The sequence below is a fragment of the Gigantopelta aegis genome, chromosome 2, assembly GCF_016097555.1.
Source record: "Gigantopelta aegis isolate Gae_Host chromosome 2, Gae_host_genome, whole genome shotgun sequence".
In the NCBI taxonomy this organism is placed as follows: Eukaryota; Metazoa; Mollusca; class Gastropoda; order Neomphalida; family Peltospiridae; genus Gigantopelta; species Gigantopelta aegis.
Genome location: NC_054700.1, coordinates 47,734,745 through 47,744,325, shown reverse-complemented (window position 1 = coordinate 47,744,325; position 9,581 = coordinate 47,734,745).

The following is a 9,581-nucleotide window of genomic DNA, read 5'->3' as shown; positions in this document are numbered from 1 at the left end:
AAGTTATCTTATAGATGTATGTAATAAAACAAAGACCTAGCTTGATTAATGATTAAGATGATACTAAGTACATTTAAACAAATGCATGTAAATGAAATATTCATTGTTAATAAGTTATACATTATTTTGATAATTTTGTTTTATCAAATTCAACTGCAAATTTTTATTTAAAAAAAAAAAAAAAAGCATGCAGGAATATTTCCTAACTTGAATTGTTTCTGTTTGCAGTGAGTAATAACGAGTAATAAAAGCAAAGAATTTAATAATGTCTGCCAAAGCCTCATACATACTTGGTATAACACAGACAAAATATAACCAAAACTAGCCACTTTGTTATAAATTACACTATAAAAATAAACCTGATAACCTCTTGTGTATGAGAACGTCTTTGTAAAGTACTTCAAAGGTTATTAGGAAGTTTGAACTATTTTTGAAAATAACAGCTATATTGGAGTTTAATAATGGCGGCTTCCCCCCAAATTAGTTATTAATTTCTGCTTTGAAATGTAAATAAACTAAATAATCGGGCAGATGTTGCTCACAGAATTGCCGTCTTCCACATTTTGTGGCTTCACCAATTTTATAAGATTTTCTGAGGTACCATAATAAGGACAGGAATTCAGTACTGAACATGACCATTTACACAGTATATAAACACTGCAATTTCAATATTTTCAAGTTTTATAGATCTATAAAAAAAATAAAAATATGATCAATGTAGTTTTGTAACTCTGATATAGCACCTTTAAAATTAATAGTACAGCAATAAATTCATGTTTCCATGTACCATTTTATGTGAATGTGTGGCATATATTTGAATTTGGCTAATGTTTTAAAGTCCTCTATATTAAATTAAGGATCTTACCAGCCTCTTGCATGACAGGTACACAACAATTTTATTTGTTTTAAAATGGAAAACATTACTTTTGTGGAGATACCTGGGAATAAACTGCATCAATTATCAGCTGCACTTCAAAAAACTAAATCTTCATTCTTTGCTTTTAGTACTGGAAACTAGATTTTCTACAGCTTAAGTTACAAGTTCATCCATGCTAAAATTACTGTTTATTACACAATCAATGTAAAATATTTGTTATGGGTTAACTTAAGAGAGTGCTAAAATAAATATATTTGCACAAAATTAATTAAAATTACTTTTTATTTAACTGAATTGTTGTTAAATGGAGGGAGGCAGTGATTTGAAATAACAAACAATGTGTGGTTTTTTAACAACTTAAATAATTAGATGGTTTTACTCTTTAGTACAACTATAGTCACTGTAAATGCTAACAATACAAACTGATTCTTTTTAGTATGGATGAAATTGCAGCCTTTGACATCTTAACAAAATATAATTATCACCATGGAAATCATCGCCATTATATACAGATAGTTCATGATTGCCACTGTTGCCGCAACAAAAGTGTTTTTAAAACGTAACAATAAAAGGTCACCCATCATCACTGAAAACAAATGCTGGTATGTAACATTAGGAAAAAAAGCAACATCACTAGAATGAGTAAAGGACTGATAACTGGTGTCCCTCAAGTGCTAACGACGATGCATAATCGCGAGGTCTTCCCATGCAATTAACACAATGATGTAAAAACCCGTTTATTTTTTTGTGCCTCCATCTCAAAAACAACACATGATACATATTATTTAATATATACACAAGCACTATCATCACTGATCATAAATTCGTAACAAACATGTTTTAACAGCTGAATACAGTTGGAACAGATGTTATCTCATAATGCAATTATTTATATAACCTTTGTTTCTGTTCACAAGCTCTTATATTCACGATGGTCATTAATTTACACGCTTACATAAGTACAGACTTTGGATAATGGTGTCGGCTGCATCAAGTTCATTTTTCACTCTTAATAAAACTACCAAACAAAAATGCATTGGAAGAGCAACAAAGATTGAGTTTTTATTAGCTGCAAACTGAATGAGTATTGTAAGAAACAATTTAAATAATTTGTTTTATTGCAGACATGATGAATAATTTGTCTATTAAAACAATTAATTAGCTTGTCAGATTACAAAGACTTTGAAAATTGTATTACAAACAAGTTGAATCATAGGTCTGCAATAAACATGTTGAAACATTTTCTGTTAAGACATGTTGAAACATTTGTCAATTTGAATAGTTTGTTGTATTGAATCTATTCATCACATCTTGAATCATGCATCTATTCATCACAACTTGATTCATTTGTCTTTAATAAACACTTTTAATCATGTCTTGTCCCAGATATTATATTGAATCATTTTGTCTTGCAAACAATTTGAATCATTTATCCATCGCAAACATTGAATATTTTGTCTATTATAAACACTTTGAATCAATGTTCACTTCAAACATGTTAAATCATTTGCCTATTACAAAAGTGTTGAATCATTTATCTATTGCAAACCATTTGAATTATTTGTTTTATTGCAAACCATTTGTCTGGTTAGCAAAAAAAACCCCAAAACATTAAGTGTGACAAATGGTCTCTGCTCAATGTAGCCAACACCATTTCTGACATTCTTTGAAAGACACGTTGGTAAACTGCACTTTCCTATACAGGGTGCAATCTTAATAATACAAACTAATTCAGTTCACTCTGTCAGCTACCGGTATCTCTAAGTCTACTGCAACAGTCTCTCATTTTATGCAATTAACTGGGTGTAATAGGCAAAATCAACCAGATTAATGTTGCAGTAGAAAGCTAGATTTTTCTAAGGGATTAAAACAAAAAATGTAGTTTTCGTCATGATTAAACAAAATCTGAAGTTCATGGAGAGATATTACGAATGTGCATTGTGCCGTTTGGAGTAAAGTCTACTGTATTTAAATTACGATTATAATAATAATGGATTGCTGGCCGACAATAATACAAATGTCATGATTTGGAAAACAACTTGGGCCGAATTTACAAAGACTGTTTTTCATAAATGCAGGTGTTTGAGCATTGTAAATACATGTAGTTACAAGTGTGTAAGTAGAAAAAAACCACAACAAAAACAGGCTTTGTAAATTCGGCCTCGTATATAAGTCTCTTCAGTTTCTGTTAATGACACCACAAAGCTACATCACTCACCAAGCCAGTGAAAATGGATGGACATCACAAAAACATGTCTTGGTTGAGACTGCAACATGTTATGTATTTATATATATATATATGTCATTGATGGCCTAACAGACCAAGAGCTTTGTGAACACTCGCAGGGGTGGTGGATGGGGTCTGCTTCATATACAGAGCATTAGAGTGCACTATACAGCTGGATAACAACAGTACTAAGGCTTGCCCTATCTGCAACCTGTCTCTTACAGAAAATACACCGAGACCAGTGGGCCTTAGCCACCAGATCAAAGATTTACCTTTTCCATGCCAGTACATTAATTAATCATGTGTCTGATGTTTTGGGGTTTTTTTTTTTTTTTTTTACTCGATACACATATTTTTCATATAATAGCACATACAAAAAACTTACAAGAACCAGTCCTAAAATGTGGTTAAATTATAAAATATTAAAAGTCATTCAATGACCATTTAAGTATGTTCAAAACAAAGAATAGTTGATTTTAAGCTAATTTTCACAACTGAGCAATTATACAAAATGGTCTAGCCATACAGAAGAACATGCACATTATAAAGGACAGTTTTTATAGCAAACAGCTTTCTACAGTGGACATTTCCTCTATCCCTGCTATTTCTAAATAAATATCACCTCATGGAGACCATGTTGTATATATCTTGGGTTACATCCCTTGGTCTCAGTCACAGAAAGGTTTAAAATTATAAAGGGCACTTTTTATAACAAACACCTGGCCACAGTGGACATTTCCTCTATACCTTCTATTTTCTAAATAAATATCACCTCATAGAGACCATATTTTGTACATCTCTTGGGTTACATCCCTTGGTCTCAGTCACAGAAAGGTTTAAAGCTACGAGTCAACTTAAACGTTTTGGTGTCGGCAAACCATGAAATGATTGGAACCTTAGGTGTTGGCATGGAACAAGTGAATCGATGATCTTTTTAGTGCTCTTTTACATGAACAAAGACAAACACACACAACGAACATCAAAGAATAATCTGTACAACACTACCCCAATAAATATAAACATTATAGTGAAAATACCAATTCACGACTCGCCAGCCCATGCAGTGGACAAGCCAGTTTTCACCAAAGAGGTTAAAGGCTAAAACAATGGCTGCATCTACTAAATAGCGAAAATGTCAGTATTTTGACCAGTATTTAATTAAATATATTCTTTCTTTTTTATTATCGTAATAGCAAAATATTAAATATATGTATTGATGAAAGGCCATTGTCATTGAAAAGCCTTAGTTCAACACTCTTTTAAGCCTTTTCGTAGTGTGACAGCATGCCATCTATGCAATTATGTTGCTGACATGATGGCTCACTGCATGTTGCAATTAGTCCGACATCACGAAAAAGATTGGACTATGATGTCATTGCAGCATAGACATGTATGTATTCTGTATTTAGCCAGACTTGGCTAGACTAGTTTATGCACTTCAAATTAAATTGATTGAATGTATCTCGAGGTGCAAAACTGGATTTCTTTAATGTACACACAGGTGTTAGGAGCAAGGGAAAGGGAGTGGGGGGCATTGTCCACACTCCAAATTCTGAAGCTGAGGTGGCTTGACCATCACAATATGCTTTTCCCACCCCAGCCCCCACCAGAGGAAAGTCAAATTAATAGCTATCACACCCATATATACTGACATATTGCAACATACCCTTACCTTTTGTGACACCCAATAGCTGATGTGTATTTTTGTGCTGGGGTGTCGTTAAACATTCACTCATTATTCCAACATTTTAGAAACTATATTCTAAAATACATGAAACATTTTAAGATGTATCTTTAGTCTTCATGGTAAAACCTAATTACTTTCACAGAAATTACGTCCGATATTTCTGCAATAGGCTGGCGAGATATAAAACAACTTCTAAGCAAACACAGATCACGGAACGCATAGTATTGTAAATAAAAGCAAACACGGAACACAGAGTATGGTAAATAAAAGCAAACACCAATCTACATGTAATACAATATGTACATTACTGACTATACTACTTAATTTGTAACCCAACAACTTAATTAAACAAAGTGGAAAAAAGAAGAAAGAAAGGGAAAAAAAGAAGAAGAAAAAGAGTTAAAACATACAATCAATTTTGATCCTTATTAACAGATCTCGACATTCTACAAAGATATATTTCAAAGAATAATCCTGCAAAATACAAATGTATTGATATTAAAGCCATTAACATTTTACCTGAGGCAGCAGTAAGACATCTTAAACCCATGAATACCGGGTATATACAAATAGACAAACCAAAAAAAACTGTCCTTATGCTTATAAAACTTTTTAAAAGTCTAGACCCAAGGCTGTTGTAAAGTCTGGAGACTTTATAGCTATGGCAACTCCATGCAAATTGCATGCAGGAAGTTCAGACAAGACTGGAGATTTTTTTAGGGCTGAATTTACGAAGCCTGTTTTTCTTAGATGTTGGTGTTTAAGAACTGTAATTATATATATATAGTTACACACGTGTAAGACATAAACAGGCTTTGTAAATTCGGCCCTTAAAGGTTTTATGGGAATCAGCCCAGGCAATGTGTTTTTAAAACTTTTGGAGCCAAGATTTTAATAAAGTTGTGCTTTCAGTCTCAAACTTCCAAGATTCTTTTCCCATGTTTATAAAACCATTTTAAGTCCAGACGTACTAGAGCATGTCTCATTTTAACAGAACTGGATCAGTGTTTACTTCTGGCCACTTGTGTTAAATACAAATAAAGATGTGCTCTGTCAAGTCTACACTTCAAGTAATTTCATAAGCAATGGTAAAGTATCGGCCTTGTCTCAATAATGTCCTTGGCAATGCAGTTTGTGTAGGTAATTGATGACCAATGCCTGTGAATCTGATACAGAACATAATACAAATAAGAAAAAAAAGGAAGCTCATTACAGCTGCTATATAGATTAATAGAAAATAATTTTTAAGTAAACAATTTAGTTTTTAACACAAAGCATAGTAACACAATTGTAAGAATGCCACTTTCAGACAAATGAGAGAAATTTGAGTCCAAGGTTGGAAAAAGCTTCAGTATTCACAAAATCAATAAACTACAATAGAATCTTGTACATCTCTTATTAAATAAAATATCAAAAGAGGATCCGTGAATTATTCCGGGGTGGTGTGAGGTGGACAGGGGGATTGGAAGATAGTTATTTGCCACTGAATGTCCCATTCTCAATGGTAGAATATTGTTTTTTCATTAAACAAAAAACCACAACATATTTATGAAAACCAAACTGCAAATAACCTTTTTAGTCTGGGACTAGTACCCCATAGTTCCCACACACACCCCACCCTAAGATTCAGCTATGAATATGTAGTAACATTTTGATTGGAAAATACATAACAAATACAAAAAACTCACCTAAAAATAGCATTAGAAAAGGCATCACACATTTCAACAGTTTACAATACAAACAACTGTTCCGATTTAACTATACAAGAACCATATTTCTTCAGGAAGCCAACCATTACGTGCATGTTTAAAACTCAATATAAATATTGAAATAATGGAAAGGGGGAACATACTAGTATCAAAGACTTCACAAACATTATGCTATACATTTCAACCATGGATGTTTCAAACAAAACAAAACGAAATTGGTCATAAGGCAAATACTGACAGGTAAAAATCAGGAATTAAGTTACTTGTGTAAGGTGCAGCACGAACAATGTAACAAAATCCAATGAATCCTACATACAGATGATTCAAGCAAGTCTCAAAACAGACCTTATCAAAAACAAAACTCGGTTCAGTCATAAGTTTACGACAGGAATCAAACGGCAACATTTCTTAATATTTATTCCATATTTACAAAAAGTATAACATAAATAAAGGTAGGCTAGATGCTGATATAAAACTTGTGTACCAATGTGATGGAAATGTACACACTATCAAAAGTTATTGAACCAAAATAGAAATCACCTGAATATTTTAAGTGCACAAAAGGGACATAACTCCATAAAATATTTCTGAAAATCTAAAAAATGGGCAGATATATACGAAGGAAAAAAAATCACCCTACAATACATATAAATAGTCTAAGTACAATAACTATCAAATATTGACAGTAAATTAAAAAGACTGAAATGTGAACTTGATTTAGATTAGGCATAATTGATGGCCATATTCTCGGTCTCAGGATTTCACTTTTTCTGTGAAATACGGTACTTTTTCGACTCCATAACATGATAATTGGAATCTATGGGAAACTGTTTTTCAATAATCACAGTAATGGTCAATTTTGTTAGATCATAATGGGTAACTGGTTTCCAATTCTGTGATTTGGCCGACATGTTATGGACACCTTGTCGGAAACAACAGGTTCCGTGAAATCTAAAGGCAAGCTTTCTTAAAATGTTGATATTAAATACAATACTGTGTAAACATTAGCATAACTGGATTATTCTCTTCAAAAGCTAATAATATTCAGACACTAGAGTAAATATGTTCTATTAAAATATACAAATACACGTGCACAGAGGTAAGCCATGTACCTGCATTAATAACATTAACGAGATGTAGCGTTTTCTCATACCTGTATATGGAAGATATAATTAGTCCAGGTGAGAAACCTATGTGAAATAGATGTATCCATGGTTACACTTGACGACATAGATCGACATATTTGATTTCAAATACTTTGTAAAATGATGCATAAGATTGGTGACATTAATTTCAAGTACTATTTTTTGGTATGCCTTAAAATTTAATATATTTAGTGCGCTGTTGGAGGGGGGGGGGGAGCGGGGATTTGGGGTTCAAGACACATACAGTGCTTTTGAGATGAAACTTTTACAAAAACCCAAACTGGCATGTCAAGTATGATTGGATAAATTCTATTTCTACAATAAACATAATATATATATATTTTTTTTTTTTTTTCTCTCCATAAATGACCATTTCTTTAGTTGTCTACGACAAAAATAAAAATAAATGATTGGCATCCAATTTTTAAGAAACATCTAGTCGGTCATTTTGTCCATGTGAATTATCATGGATGTATTGTTCATATTAAATAGATGTATTCAAAGCTACATTTATTGTTTTGTACCTCACAGACATCATTGTGGGACTGATTTCAGTGGTCTTTTAAACCCTCCAAATATGGTAAATATGGTCTAAACACGGTTTATGGATATTTCTAAACATGACAATGCTATTAAAGAAACAATTGACAAGGGACACCTTTCATAACCTCTACCTTTCTAAACAGGCCTCATAAAGATCCTTTTTTGTATCTCTACATGAAAAACATACCCTGCATATACGTACCACGGTTAACAACCAATGATACTTAAATTGTAAGATGGTCTTTATATATAACAGACCCTTTAAGAGCAAGGGCCATTATTAACAAAGGATTTCCACTTTCAGTGGGGTTTTTTTCTCCTTTCTACTTTCTAAAATATAATTTAATATAAAAGAACAACTACATGTTTAACAACGCTCATCATAGTGTACTGCTATAAGTTTTGCTTCAGCTATTGCTAGCCACTTTTACAAATTAACTAATGACCTGGGCCTAATTCACAAAGGTCTCTTAGGCTCTGCAAGACAACAAAGTATCCTCTTTGCAAGTCTTTTAGCATTGCACTGCTAGATCGCAAAGTTGCGAGAGTTTAGTGAATTAGGCCCCTGGGCCCATCCTTATAAAACTTTTAGAGTCCAAACTTAATCTCTAATGACGTCACACACATACAATTTGTATGGCGTTTTCATGACATTAGTGTCTCAGACTCTATTAAGAGTCTCAAGTCTAGACTCTAAAAGTTTAATAAGCACCAGGCCTCGGTGGTCTCATGATCCTAACATTTCAATTACATCCGACAGCAAGAGTACTGCTAGTAGCAATTGTAACAATGTATTGGTAATGCCAAATGTTTCTTTATCTAGGAATGACATCTCTACAAGGACTCAGAAAAGCACCATAATAATGTATTCACTATGTCTGATCAAAATACTGATAATCCGAAAATATTTATCGGTCCTCCGATCAATACATAGTTCTTGTTGGTATGAAGTAACATTTCACCATGTCACATCCATACATATTCAATACAATCAGTGTTTGCAGAGGAAGGGTTTTGAGGTCAAATACCCCCCCCCCCCCCTCCCCACACACTCATATCAAATTTTCTGCTTTGAATGAGAATGACTCAACCCACCCCTCACAACCCCTCCAATCTTCGCTCACAAGAATCTACACCCCCTTCATACATTCTTGCAGACACACCTGACAATATCTTCTTGTTGGAATAAAACCCAACAAAAATGTAATAATAATACACTCAAAAGTAATACAAAATCCAGCTAAACCTTTTTAACACAAATTTACTACTTTTGTAAAAAAAAAAAAAAAGGAGAAAAAATGGATGGAGATAAGGTGTAAGAAAAAAAAAAATCAAATTTCTATAAAAAAAAAATATTTCATCTAAAAAAACCACATTTATATTTATTATCCAT